The 15,758-nt window shown below is 41.3% G+C and overlaps 1 long non-coding RNA gene across 1 annotated transcript; it reads right to left on the reverse strand.

The window, feature by feature from the left end:
* Nucleotides 1-4,766: 4,766 nt before the first annotated feature.
* On the reverse strand, nt 4,767-9,573 carry LOC113914239. The gene is made up of 3 exons (XR_003517418.1): nt 9,463-9,573; nt 8,841-8,995; nt 4,767-4,935 (listed from the first exon to the last, which is right to left on the reverse strand). It is a non-coding gene; the product is annotated as an uncharacterized LOC113914239 (long non-coding RNA).
* Between the last annotated feature and the right edge of the window lie 6,185 nt (nt 9,574-15,758).

A 15,758-nucleotide genomic window follows, 5' to 3' on the forward strand; every position in this document is an offset into this window, starting at 1 on the left:
GGGTCAGACTCTGCTCAAAGTTCTTTATATACACAAACTAATTTAATGGCATTTAAAACTCATTTGAAAAGCTCCTCTTCACAACTTCACACATTTTCACCTGCTCTCCTCATCTCCCTAGAGAACTGCATGTTACCATTCTATACAAAATTTAAATATATTATTTACATGAAAATCCAACATTAGGGATGAATGCCTTTAAAGTGGCAATAATTAATAAGACATTTTCTAGTTCAAAGAGTCATCTGGTATCATAGAAAGAGCCTGTTACTTGACAAAGACAAAGCCAATTCCAACCATTTATCCATAGCCTTATTATTTCTCTGAACATAAGATTCCTCATTTGTAGTATGAAATCAATACTTTATATGGAGGAGAATGCAAGTGGTGTTCAGTTCTCATTCAGTAAACATTTTCTTAAAGAAAAATTACTTTGAGATCCCAAAACCAAACAAAGACCCCATCAAAAAGGAGAATTACAAACCAATATGCCTGATGAACATGAATGCAAAAATTCTCACAAAAATACTAGCCAATAGAATCCACAGTACATTAAAAGGATTATTCACCACGACCAAGTCGGATTTTTTCCTGGGATGCGAGGTTAGTTCAACGTCTGCATATCAATCAATGTGATATAATACATTAATAAAAGAAAGAACAAGAACCATATGATACTCTTAATAGAGGCAGAAAAGGTATTTGACAAAGTACAGCATTCTTTCTTGATTAAAACTCTTCACAGTGGAGGGATAGAGGGTACATACCTCAGTATCATAAAAGCTATCTATGAAAAACCCACAGCGAATATCACTCCCAATGGGGAAAAACTGAGAGCTTTTCTCCTAAGGTCAGGAACATGGCAGGGATGTCCACTATCACCACTGCTATTCAACATAGTACTAAAGTCCTAGCCTTGGCAATCAGATAACAAAAAGAAATCAAAAGCATCCAAATCGGCAAAGAAGAAGTCAAACTTTCACTCTTTGCAGATGATATGATACTTTATCTGGAAAACCCAAAAGACTCCACCCCAAAACTGCTAGAACTCATACAGGAATTCAGTAAAGTGGCAGGATATAAAATCAATGCACAGAAATCAGTGGCATTCCTATACACCAACAACAAGACAGAAGAAAGAGAAATTAAGGAGTCTATCCCATTTACAATTGCACCCCAAACCATAAGATACCTAGAAATAAATCTAACCAAAGAGGCAAAGTATCTGTACTCAGAAAACTATAGAATACTCATGAAAGAAATTGAGGAAGACACAAAGAAATGGAAAAATATTCCATGCTCATGGATTGGAAGAGCAAATATTGTGAAAATGTCTATGCTACCTAGAGCAATCTACACATTCAATGCAATCCCTATCAAAATACCAAACACTTTTCTCAAAGAAATGGAATAAATAATCCTAAAATTTGTATGGAACCAGAAGAGACCCCAAATAGCCAGAGGAATGTTGAAAAAGAAAAGCAAAGCTGGTGGCATCACAATTCCGGACTGCAAGCTCTATTACAAAGCTGTCATCATCAAGACAGTATGGTACTGGCACAATAACAGACACATAGATCAGTGGAACAGAATAGAGAGCCCAGAAATGGACCCTCAACTCTATGGTCAACTAATCTTTGACAAAGCAAGAAAGAATGTCCAATGGAAAAAAGACAGTCTCTTCAACAAATGGTGTTGGGAAAATTGGACAGCCACTCCAGAACAATGAAACTGGACCATTTCCTTACACTACACATGAAAATAGACTCAAAATGGATGAAAGACCTAAATGTGAGACAGGAATCCATCAAAATCCTAAAGGAGAACACAGGCAGCAACCTCGACCTCAGCCGCAACAGCTTCTTCCTAGAAACATCGTCAAAGGCAAGGGAAGCAAGGGCAAAATGAACTATTGGGACTTCATCAAGACAAAAAGCTTTTGCACAGCAAAGGAAACAGTCAACAAAACCAAAAGACAACCGACAGAATGGGAGAAGATATTTGCAAATGACATATCAGATAAAGGGCTAGTACCCAAAATCTATAAAGAACTTATCCAACTCAACACCCAAAGAACAAATGATCCAATCAAGAAATGGGCAGAAGACATGAACAGACATTTCTCCAAAGAAGACATCCAAATGGCCAACAGACACATGAAAAAGTGCTCAACATCGCTCGGCATCAGGGAAATTCAAATCAAAACCTCAGTGAGATACTACCTCACACCAGTCAGAATGGCTAAAATTAACAAGTCAGGAAACAACAGATGTTAGCTGGGATGCGGAGAAAGGGGAACACTCTTGCACTCTTGGTGGGAACGCAGACTGGTGCAGCCACTCTGGAAAACAGTATGGAGTTTCCTCAAAAAGTTGAAAATAGAGCTACCATACGATCCAGTAATTGCACTACTGGGTATTTACCCCGAAGATACAAATGTAGTGATCCGAAGGGGCATGTGCACCCCAATGTTTATAGCAACAATGTCCACAATAGCCAAACTATGGGAAGAGCCAAGATGTCCATCGACAGATGAATGGATAAAGAAGAGGTGGTATATATATATACAAAGGAATATTATGCAGCCATCAAAAAATGCAGTCTTACCACCAGCAATGACATGGATGGAACTAGAGGGTGTTATGCTAAGCGAAATAAGTCAATCAGAGAAAGTCAATTATCATATGATCTCACTGATATGAGGAATTTGAGGAACAAGCCAGAGGATCCTAGAGGAAGGGAGGGAAAAATGAAACAAGATGAAACCAGAGAGGGAGACAAAAAATAAAAGACTCTTAATCTTAGGAAACAAACAGGGTTGCTGGAGTGGAGGGGGTTGGGAGGGATGGGGTGTCTGGGTGATGGACACTGGGGAGGGTATGTGCTATGGTGAGTGCTGTGAATTGTTTAAGACTGATGATTCACAGACCTGTACTCCTGAAATAAATAATACATTATATGTTAATAAAAACAAAAAGAAGATAATATTTTTGTTTTTAGGAAACATTAAGGGAAAAATTAAGGGGGGTGGAAATCGGAGGGGGAGACAAACCATGAGAACTATGTACTCCAAGAAACAAACTGAGGGTTTTAGAGGGGAGGGGGATGGGGGGATGGGTTAGCCTGGTGATGGGTACTAAGGAGGGCACGTATTGCATGGAACACTAGGTGTTATATGCAAACAATGAATCATGGAACACAACATCAAAAACTAATGATGTACTGTATGGTGACTAACATAACATAATAAAATAAATAAAAAAGAAAGAAAGAAAGAAAAAGAAAGAAAGGAAGAAATAAATAAGAAAGAAAGAAAAAGAAAGAAAAAGAAAAAAGAAAGAAAGAAAGAAAGAAAGAAAGAAAGAAAGAAAGAAAGAAAGAAAGAAAGAAAGAAAGAAAGAAAAAGAAAGAAAGAAAGAAAGAAAAAAGAAAGAAAGAAAGAAAGAAAGAAAGAAAGAAAGAAAGAAAGAAAGAAAGAAAGAAAGAAAAGTAAATAAAATAAAAGAATTGTTTATTAAAATAAAGAGGATATTTGAAGGGAATTTATAGGACCACAGAATTTTTTGGCATTTCCCACATTAGTCCTCACAAAAAAACAAGTGCATGGTCAGCAAGGGAACCCTTTTTTTTAAAATTTTATTTTATTGTTATGTTAATCACCATACATTACATCATTAGTTTTTGATGTAGTGTTCCATGATTCATTGCTGGCATATAACACCCAGTGCTCCATTCAATACATGCCCTCTTTAATACCCATCACCAAGCTAACCCATCCTCCGACCCCCCTCCCCTCTAGAACCTTCAGTTTGTTTCTCAGAGTCCATAGTCTCTCATGTTTCATCTCCCCCTCCGATTTCCCCCCCTTCATTTTTCCCTTCCTACTATCTTCTTCTTTTTTTTTTTAACATATAATGTATTATTTGTTTCAGAGGTACAGGTCTGTGATTCATCAGTCTTACACAATTCACAGTGCTCACCATAGCACATACCCTCCCCAATGTCTATCACCCAGCCACCCCATCCCTCCCACCCTCCACCACTCCAGCAACCCTCAGTTTGTTTCCTGAGATTAAGAATTCCTCATATCAGTGAGGTCATATGGTACATGTCTTTCTCTGATTGACTTATTTCACTTAGCATAATACCCTCTAGGTCCATCCACGTCATTGCAAATGGCAAGATCTCATTCCTTTTGATGGCTGCATAATATTCCATTGTGTGTGTGTGTGTGTGTGTGTGTGTGTGTGTGTGTGTGTGTGTGTGTGTGTGTGTGTGTATACACATCTTCTTTATCCATTCATCTGTCGATGGACATCTTGGCTCTTTCCATAGTTTGGCTATTGTGGACATTGCCAGCAAGGGAACTCTTTGGAGGTTTTTGGGGAAGGGGTTTTCAGAAGGCAAGTCTGGAATTTTACTTGTTGAGCTTCAGAAAACCATAAGCCAGCCCCAAGCTGCCACCAGAGCAGAGCCTAAGCAAGGTCATATGTTAACTGGCACATGACACTTTGAGTTTGCAATGGCTTAGAAATTCTTTCCTAACTTGGCCCCAAAGAAGTCTGAAGGTAGGACATTGACAAACTGTTGTCTATGGCAGAGGAACCTAAAGAGTAGGGCAAGCTACATTTGGATGCATGGCATTCATATGGACCAAGAGGCTGCTATAGGAGGTAGCTGCATTAGCATTATTTAAAAAATAATAATTGAAATAAATTCACATGACAATTTTTTTCTGATTTTTTTTATTATGTTCAAGTTAGCCAACATATAGTACATGGCAATTTTGAGGATCAAATTATCTTTAAAGCAAGAGAAAGGGCCACAGTACTAGTAATCTTGAGTAGAGACTCCAGACTCAGGCAGAGGTAGGGTTGAGTCCCATTCCTTGTGTGAGCTGGGACCAGTAAGCTCCCCGAGCTTCAGTTTATTCACCTGCAAAATGTAGATAATATGTCATATGATTATTGAGAGGATTATCTTAAATAATATACATAAACTGTTTAACACTGTTAATATAGAAATATTTCAACAGGAAGAAATATTCCCATTAATACTAAAGAATTCAGAGAAGAAAGACAATAACAACAAAATGTTCATTGGATTTAGCCAGAAGGTCATTAGTCTTCCCTAACCCTGGTCTCAACTAATTTCCTTTCTCTAGAAGCAAGCATTTAAATTTTTAGTTGTTTCATTTTGTGTTTACTTCCATAGCTCTAAGCCAATGTATTTATTTATTTTTAAAAGATTTTATTTATTTGAGAGAGAGAGGAAGGGAGAGCACAGGCGGGCTGGGGGAGGCAGAGAGAAAGAGAGAAGCAGACTCCCTGCTGAGCGTGGAGCCCAACAGGAGGCTGGATCCCAGGACCCTGAGATCGTGACCTGAGCCAAAGTCAGATGCTTAACGGACTGAGCCACCCAGGTGCCCCTAAGACAATGTATTTAATACTATTTTTAATTTGGGGCTTTTATAACTAAAGCCCCATTATTGAAGACAACGGACTAACCCCTACGTCCTCCTCCCTTACTCTGGATACCCCTCCCCACAATAACACTTTCTTTTCCCTCATCCTCCCAATAGAGTTTTATCGTAATTTTTAGTTGGATCGATAGATGGTGTTTTAGACATTAATAGCTAAATTACTATGCCTGTTATAATTGTATCTTCTTTCAACCATTTCTTTTCCTGGAGTCGTATACCTAAAAGGAATTAATTCCCAAATACCCCACCATGAATGCAAATCTCTCAATGTCTGCAGACTCATAGGATAATACATCAGTTTCATTTATTTTTTTCTGGAGACATTCTTTCTGGAACCCTGTATTGTTGTTCCAGTTAGAAATGATTACCCTCTAGGCCTTCTGAGATCTGAATTCACTCTTCCTAGTGAATTTACTTAATTTACTAATGCACTAACTTCTTAGAACCAGTGCTTCACCGTGTCCAGTGATACATCCAGCTGGAGGCACTTCCAATTCTTGAGACTTACTGACTTCTACCAATGAGGATCAGCCTTTTCCCAGGCTTCTAGCTCTATCAGTAAGATTTACACTTTCTGTGGGCTGCTAAGTTTTTTACTACTTACCCGTTTGCTTACTAACATTTGAAAAAATGTGACACCATTTTCTCTCATATTTTTTGGATTTGTAGATTTATAACTTTCTTCCTACCTCTTACTGTCATTTTTGTTAGGTTTCATGAGGCAACAGAATTAGATGTGTTTAATCTGCCAAGATTAGCCATCATTTAAAAATTATATGTTTTCTTACCAGTCTATTATACCTCTGAAGATGGGAATGTATCTTATTTATTTTTCTGATTTCACTTAATGGTATCCGGTACCACAGGGGGACATTTCTATTGAATGCTATTGGGTCAAAGGAGGGAGTGGCTGTAGGTGATGCATTAGGAGGGAGTTGAGATATATCATCAGAGGAAATTAAATTCCAACCTCAGCAAGAGACAAAGGAAAAGCCTCAGACATCTGGTATTAAAGATCAGAGCAGAGGGAAAATGTGAGGACAAATATATTAGAAACTGAGGGTCATGTAAAGTTGAGGTGATATATTTATTAACTGCTCTTCATTGTGTTGAATCTAGGAAGGATATTGCTTTGCTTTCTCTTAATAAAAGATTTTTTTTCTGGTGTTTGTATAATTCCAAATTAAAAGCACAAACGTAGCATATTTTTCTGTGTAGGCTTCCTCTATGATTATGAACAAAATGGTTCTGCAGATAGCAAATATGCAGGAAAGAAAAGTATTATTCCTAAGAAATCACTCTGAAAATGCTTACTATATAACCTCAGACACTTGTGCCTATACATGACTAATACATAACTGTTAGAGACCCATATGGACAGAGTCTGTTTAGTGACAGTAGCCCAACTAACCACGCCAGCATCAAAGCAATATACACACATTACAGTCTTCTCTTCTCTTCTTTACTACTGTCAGCTCACTCAACTCTGCTCATTTACTGCTCTGCAATCATTTTGTAAATTAGGTTTTTACCTGAACTTCTTAGAGAATGTCTTTTAGATCAATCAAACCACTCAAATTGAACATATGTGTGTGTGTGTGTGTGTGTGTATGTGTGTCTGTGTGTGTTTTAAAAGGAAACAGTAGCACTGCTTCTTATTTTTTTCAAAAGGTGAATTCTAAAGGCCTACAATTTCAGGGAAATCTAATCTCACTTTTTTTGAACGAGTTTCACAGCAAATAATGAACACCAACAATCTATGGCAAGTAATTCCCCCCAACACTTCCGTTTTATCAAGAGTTATAAAGACATATTTTTGGTATGCTGGATTTTATCTTGTAACCTTGGAGCAGGAAAAAATAAATTCCACAAAAAGCTAAATAAAAGATCTTAGCATTTCTCCAAATCCAACTTCAGTGGCTTGATAACAATATTTCTCCCGGTGTCATTTCCTCTAAATTCTGAACCTGGAATGATCAGTTATCTCAAGTTTCGTCTAGTATATTCATTAATCCAAACAAATGTTATTCTCCAGCAGCCATTCATTATAACTTGTTTTAATAAATAAAATAGTAGATGACTTAAAACTATATATAAACTTTTTTTTTTCTTTTCTTTAAGCCAAGGGGACTGGGGCTGTGGGCTGAATGTGCCATCGCAGTAACAGAGAAGCTGACTCAGGGTATCAAGGGTCTATTCTGAGCAGGGTGCTAGACCAGATGCTTTCTACATATCTCCTTTAAGTCTCACAACAACTGTACAAGGAAGGTATCATTAGCACCATGTCATGGCTGAGGCTCAGAGAAGTTGGGACACAAAGCTAGGATCACAAAGCACATGAGGGCTAAGTCCAGATTTGAAACTAGAGATACGGGTCTTTGAAGAGCCCCCACTCTTCATCGGTAAGGACCTGTGCCTCCACGCCAAGCTCACGGGGGAGCCCCAAGAGTTCTTCAGAGCCCCAGCCAAGGAATCTATCTGCCCTCCTGGGCTCTGGTGTCTGTGATAAAGAGAGACAAAGGGTGTGAAAGTGTTTTGAAGACTGTTAAGCACTATGCAAATGCAAGCTGATTGCAACTTGTTCCCCTGCCACCCCACCACCCCCAGCACAAAAGCTCTCCCAGTGAGTTATGAGGTTGGATTTCTGCATTTAATACTTCTTTTTTTGAGACATAGCTGACATATCACATTCTATCAGTTTCAGGTGTACAGCAGAATGATTTGACATTTGTACACACTGCAAAATGATCACCACAACGTCTGGTTAACATCTGTCACCACACATAGTTACAAACATTTTTTTTTTCTTATGATAGGAACTTTTAAGATCCACTCTATATAGAAACATTTTGATAGGCCAATGAAGCCTGATTCAATAAGATTTGAGCTCTTGCTATGAGTTTTAGGAAAAGGGTACGAAAACCGTACGAGCAGGAGCTAATAGGGAGCAGAGATGGTCAGTGGTAGCAAGGGAAAACCAGAACACAGAGCACCTCCTGGACTCTCTCCCAGAGCTTGTTGCTGTGAAGACTGAGAAGCAAAGGGGCCAAAGATGAGCAGCTACAGGACTTCCCAGTGAGATGGTCCAAATTTTCCTTTCTGCTCAGCTGCTAAACTCAAAGTGACACCAGTGAGGTTTTTTTCTTCATCGTCCAAGACCGGAACCGAAAGAGACATATTCTAATGACCAGCCGACCTGAGCCCCAGTGATTCCACATCTGGTTAGCTGCCCCCATAGCTTCTCGCTCTTCCTATCTGACTGTCTCCTTGTTAGTATGGACCGGCTAATCTGAACACCTCCTCCCCTGCCAGCAATGCCACCTTCCACGTGTAGCTCGTGCCTGCTCTTTCTGCAAACCTGAGCACCTTGATCCATAAAGCCCAGGCCTTGACACACACTAGGGCCCACAGAACAGGCTCTTCACTCTTCATCTGAGCTGTGTGCAACACAGCAGCACACACAGGCAGGACTCCACGCTGCCAGGTCAGCATCTTACCCAGTCACAGTGTGTCCTGTAACAAAGAGCAGATGGTGCCTGAGATAAGCCAGAAACACAAGGGCATTTTTCTCTGGTCTTTACCCTGAGAACCTGGTGGGACTCCTAGACGTAAAGGTCACAAAATTGCACCCCCTTCCCCACTCTAGGTGAGCTGCAGCCTTTATCCTCTATTAGAAGGCGACTCTAGATACAAAAGCTACATAAAACATCAGGGAGAGCCATGGAGATACCAGCAGACCCAGAAAGCTGCTCAATCCAAAACTGGGGTTTAGACTCACTGTCACCTCTTTTTTTCTCTCTGGAGGAGAGTGAAGGGAGTGAGCAGATACTGTGTCTTCTCACCCACCTGTACTTCTAGTTTCCACGTTTATTATCCCTGTGAGCCAAAGCCAAGTTTCTCCCAGGATGGGGGCCCGTGTGGCACAGTGGAAAAATCCCAGGGCAGCAGATGTGAGCTCTAGACCTAATCTGGCCACTTACCAACTGTGCCTCTGGGAAAATCTCCTCCTGGCTCTTCTGCTGATCCACTCTATGGCATCGAGCATCTGTTCTCATCTGTCGGCTTCAGTGGAAATGAACAGGTTGGCTCAATCCCCTCCAAAGACATTCCCAGCCCCAGAGATCATGAGTTATTCCAAGGTCTCTCCTTGACATATTTCCATGATATGTGTTCCAGATGCCCAAGTCCTGGTATGCAGGAGCCTCGGGGTCAGGGTCAGGCTGTTTTCTGCATCAGAGGCCAGTGGCCTCCACTGAGAGGGAAGGAAGCCAGGCGGTGGTGCCACCTGGCCAGGCATCCTGGAGCCTTCCCCAACCCTCACCTCCTACGGCAAGGTCCACTTTCCACAAAATGGAAAATAGGACATGGCAATGTCTCTGGTGCCCCACCCACAACCCAAATCATACAGAGTAGGGGATCAGGTGAGATTTTTGTCTCAGTCTCTCCCTCTACCTTAATCCATGCTCTCCTTCCCCTGGCAGGTGCTCAGACTTTCCAGAGTATGAAGATGGAGTAAAGAGGAGACCGGAGTACGTAACAATTAGACCAAGTCCGAGTGATTGCTTTCACCTCACCCACAGTATAGGGATGAGATGGGCTGGAGGGCACAAAAAGCGCTCTTTGAAATGAAAGCATTATCGCTATACCTGTCGGCATCACTAACACCCATCTTGAGATTCAACTTCGTGCTAAGCTTTTTATCTGCAATCTCCATTATCCTTACAAACATCTTTCTATAGAATAGTATCTCCTTTGAGCAGATGAGAAAACAGAGGCTCAGATGAATTAATTTATCCACTAAACCTTCAGGTAATATGGGATAGAAATAGGATCCAACCAGATCTAGTACACGCACCACAGCTGTAGGTCTGCCTTCCCAGAGAGCCTCCCGGAGCCTCCCCAAGACACTGGGAATGCCAAGCACATTTCCCTGCTCACTGTCTCCCTCTTGTGGCTTCATTAAGTATGCCAACTCAATGTTAAGGAAAAGAGGCAGGTTACTGAGGAGAGAGTTGGGGAAACTGGTTGTAAATCCATTACCTTCATGATACAAGCCACTTTCTTTCTCGGGGTCACAGTTTTCTCCTATTTCAGTGTAGGGAGCTCTCCAAGTCCCTTCTAGCTCTGATTTCTGTATTTCTAAGCTGCCTATTGTTTTCCCAGGTAGAGCCCACTCTGGCACCTTCACATTATATGTGTGTGCGTGTGTGTGTGTGTGTGTGTGTGTGTGTGTGTTTTATTTAAGCGACTCCTCAGCGAGGGTCTCCATGACATTAGCACTGTTCTAGCACAAAAAAAGGAACTGGTGTGTGCAGGGCTCTGAATTCACCCAGTTTATCACGCGTTCACAAGGGGGCAACCCAGAGCCTTTCAGGGCACTGCCTAACCTCAGGGAACTTGGTCAAAACGGCTGGTAAGTGCAAGATCCAGCATTGGAACCTAGGTTTTCTGGCTCCAAGCTCAAGTTTACCCCTTCCACACATACCTGTACCAGACTGAATAAACTTAGTAATGAAGGAGGCCGCAGACAGGAAGAGCATTTACGTGAATCCTGTCTTGGTGTCATCCAATGCGTTAAACATTCCCTGGAGGTGAGTCATGTGCACTGTTCCATCACATATGCAAAGTTGACTTAATCACTGAATTGCAGAATCGTTTAAGGGTTGATGCATGGCATAAGAAGGTGCTTGGCAAGTGGCAATAAAGATGAGTGTTTTTCTAAGCTTAGAGAAAAGCTACCCAAAGGAAACTGACTAGGAAGTCCCACGCGTAGGAAGAAAAAAAAAACACACAAAAACCAGAATTCAGGAGAAGAGAACTGGGTGAAGCAGCCCTCGGGTATAGTAATAGGCTAAGCCAATAGCAGAAGTTTTGTGAGGGGATATTCGGGGACAGAGAGTGATGAGGAGAGGCAGGGAGATGACAACAGTCACCATCACAAGGCAGGCACCAGAACTGTGTGCCTTTGTATTTCTGGACACCTTAAGATGGTGCACTGTTTTCCACACATGTTTGTAGTCAATAGGGAGCAGCTCTGTCTGAGATGCCAGTGTTTGAGGGTTCTCTTGCTCCTCCATCCTAATTCACCCCCCAAACCATGACACCCTTTTCCTTTTGTTGGAGGAAGAGTGAAACGTGCATCCTGGCTTATGCTCCTGAAACAACCAGCCCCAGGAAGGTCTATAATTTTAAGCCTGGATACTGTCCTCTATCAGATAAACTCTATAGGGCTTTCTTTATAAAAGGGGAGCTGGGCTGGATTCTGAGAACTGGACCAGTTTTCTTGAGGCCTAGCTGTATTTTTTTCTCCATGGTTTGCAAGTAATTTATTGAGTACATTCAATAGACATTTACTAACATTTTTCAAATACTATTTTCATATAGAGAGACAGGGCTGCTGTCTGGGATTTCTACTCTGTCTTACCATTCAGTTTATTTCAGCAACACACAATTGGTATCTTTTAACACATACTGTATTTTAATTTCTGATAATATGGTCCTTCCTGCAGCATTTCTCTTTTTAAAATGCTTCTGGCTAGATAAACTCATTCCATATGAACTTCAAATCATTGTCAAGTTCTACAAGAAACTTTGTTTCGGAAGGATATTTACATTTGAAATAAATTTTGGAATAACTGACCTCCAGAAATATGTTAATGTAGTCAAGGCTTGTTTATGTTCCGTAATCAAAAACGTGTATCTTCCCTCATATAAGTCCTTCGTGCTTCAGTGAATTCCTGATTATTTTACACTTTTGTTGCAATATGGACAAAATATATTCACTTCATACTTTAAAACTGGTTATTGAAGGTTTGAGAAGCTATACATTTTCATTGGGCTTGAAACGTTTTATAGTGGTAACAAATGTTTGTTATCTATTTCCCCCTTTATTGCAGCGTGATTAGTGAATGTGACCTGGATTTTTTTTTTTTTAATTTAATGAGGTTTTCTTTGGGATGAATTTATGGTGGATTGTCATCAATGTACCGAGTGAGCTTAAAAAGCATGTTTCTTTTGGGGTGCCTGGGTGGCTCAGGGAAGATGATCTGCCTTCAGATCAGGTCATGGTCCCAGGGTCCTGGGATCGAGCCCTGCATCGGGCTCCCTGCTCCGTGGGAGGCCTGCTTCTCCCTCTCCCTCTGCCCCTGCTTGTGTTCCCTCTCTCGCTGTCTCTGTCTCTGTAAATAAATAAAATCTTAAAAAAAAAAAAGCATGTTTCTTTTATACTGGTTTATTCAAGCATTTTATAACTCTATGTTTTTTGCTTATATTTCTCAAAACCTGCATGTTAAAAACTCTCGTGACTATTGTGTTTTTGTTAGTTCCTCATACCTCTAGGCAAATCTTTAAATCATTTTTTATTATTTTTTTTATTATGTGATGTGGTCATAAGGACTTTTTGTTGTCTAATGTTAACGCGGCATCCTTTGACCTTTTTATTTTGCACTTTCTGACCTATCTTTGCCTCTCCTCACCTTTGCAAACACTACTGTGCTAAAGACCTCTGGAAACACAAATGTGATTTTGTCACCACACTGCTTAAATCTTCCTATGGCTGCTTATTACCTTTAGGGCAAAGCTCGGTGCCTCCAGGAGGCATTCCAGGACCTTGCCTCCCTCCCAGTCGGGTCTCTCACTTCTCACTCTGTGACAGAATCATAACACGTTGCTTCTTGGTCCTGACGCTTGCCTACACTGATCTGCCCACCTGGAATCCATATGGCCACGAGCACCTGGCTCTGAGCACCTGGCTCTTCTTTGAAAGTACCATCTACACGTCACCTGGAAAAGCCTGTTCTTCCCCTTGTTAAACTGGCTCCTCTCACCTGTGTGCTCCCACAGTGCTCTGCACACAGTGCTTAAGCGCCAGGACAATATCTTATGCATCATGTGTCGCTGGTCTCCAGCATAGCTGGCACATGGCTGGCACCTCATAAATACTGGCTGGATAAGGTAATTACCTGTAAAAGGCAGCTCCTGTAGGACACTAACCTAGAGTAGTTGTAGCGTGGTAGGGCAAACCTGTAGGATTCTGCTCACACAGACAGCCACTGGCACTGAGGACTCCCTCAACTAATATTTGCTGGATGAATGTTGAATGGATGGACAAGGGCGTGACCACCTGTCAAACGCCAAATATGTAGCCTGTGTGAAGCAGGGAAGAGGAGCTTTGACAAACCTGTCTCCAGGCACGTCTTCACTCATGGAACAAAATCCCATCATATTAAGAGAGTAGTGAAGTGACAGGGAAGATGATCTGAATTTGGAGCAAGAACAAAATAAGACCAGGTAGCAACCGTAGGCGGAGTACTTACTTGGTATCAGTACTAGGCATCCTCTTAACATAGTTCTTCTGCACAATCTAGGGGAAATTAATAAATAACAAGTAAACGTCACAGCCTTTAATGGATTCCTCAGCTTAATATCAATTTTCTACAGCCTAGAAAAAAGCTTACCAGCTGAAGTCCCTGGAGGGGAAGCCAAAACTCCTGGTGGGAGGGGCGCCAGTTTTTTCCTTGGTTGTACTGGAGAAGAAAACCTTGACTGTTTCTCTCCAGCTCCTCTTCCCATGTCTTTCCCCAAGAACAGCTTGGTTTCCTCTCCTCATTTTCTATCCTTCATTTCTAGGGTCTAGAGTAAAGGATTTAGATAATTTATCTACCTGAAATAAAATCTGAATTGGAGAGACAGTGGTTTTTGTGACAGCAGACAAATCATTTTTGTGTTTCTAAAAGCAAAGCAGAGAAACTACACTAGTTATCATATAAAAAAAGCTTCAAACACACATATAAGGCAGAATATTTAATTAAACTATTCTAGATCCAATGGAATACGGGTATCTCCCATGTTTCAGAAGTTTGCATTAGGCCACTTTGCTTTTATGAAAGACCTCCATTAGTACCTGTTTTCACTAACTAACAGAAATTCAAAGAGGGTTTTTGCTTTTGCAGAGGGCTCTGTGGCTCTTAGCCTTGTGAGGTTTTTGTTTTAGTGGCTCTAGGAGGACCTCTCAGTCCGTTTCCCTTGTGCCACACACCAAGGACTGAAGGAAGCAAAAAATGATAGTCTGTATTCCTGACTGATCACACCTTAGACATTCGGATTTTATACCAAGGGTTCTTATTTTTAAACATTTGTTCTGGCCTGAGGCTTCAAAACTAGACTACCGAGAATCGCTCCGATTAGAATGATTGGAAACTTGGTATGTTTTTATGAGACTTGTCTTTCAACTATTTTCAGGTTTTTGAGACGAAATCTGTTTCTTAATATTCTCAGGCCTTTGGATTCAGAGGAAATTACACTACCAGGTTTCCTGTTCTCCAGCTTGCAGGCCGGACTGCGGGACTTCCCCGCCTCCATAGCCACGTGAGCCCTAAAAAAAAATAAAAAATAAAAAAAGGTTCATACACACATATAAGGCAGGATATTTAATTAAACTATTCTAGATCCAATGGAATACGGGTATCTCCCATGTTTCAAAAGTTTGCATTAGGCCACTTTGCTTTATGAAAGACCTCCATTAGTACCTGCTTTCACTAACTAAAAGAAATTCAAAGAGGGAAAACTGGAATTGATTGGCATCCTTGAGGGCGAAAGTCGAGGTTTCTTTTCCTCCGTCCACCCTCCTTCCTTCCGGTACTTCTGAGCTACTACTTTGGTGCTGGGAAACAGTGTCGTAGGTCTAGGTTAACTATGGGGCTCTAGAAACACAGCTTTTCATGGGATAACTGTTCAAAAGACTTGTTTCGTGCTTGTTTTCTAAATTTTGTGAATGTGGAGCTGAGGAAAGTTGAAATGCTGCTAAAAGATCTCCAACTCCATACGGACTCTGAGGGAAGCATCTCTGGGTGAGAGTTGGTGAGATCAGAAAATGCGGCAGGATGAAAATGGGGCTGCATACTGTGTCCTCAGATCCATTTTCCACTTTGGGCTTCCCAAGAGCCGATGACTTGTGCTTGGAGACCCCTGCGGTTTTGAGGCACTGACCACCGCTCTCTCCAGAGTGCTCTGGTTCTGGGCTGTCAGTCAGCGCCTTTGGTCCCTCCCACCGCAGTGATCGGTTCAGCATGGGCCACTAAAAACCCTCAGTGGCAACCCATTTGGGACCCCTCTCACTCTAGAGACCTTTTTCTGTATCCTTGCTTAATAAAACTCTATCACTTTGATCACTCTCCTTTGTCCGCAAGATTCATTCTTCCCTTCCGTGAGACAAGAACCCTATGATCCTGTACCACCAGCACATGGCAGCAAAGTGGCCCAAGGAAGGGCAGAAGGC

Source organism: Zalophus californianus, chromosome 11 (assembly GCF_009762305.2).
Source record: "Zalophus californianus isolate mZalCal1 chromosome 11, mZalCal1.pri.v2, whole genome shotgun sequence".
NCBI classification, from domain to species: Eukaryota; Metazoa; Chordata; class Mammalia; order Carnivora; family Otariidae; genus Zalophus; species Zalophus californianus.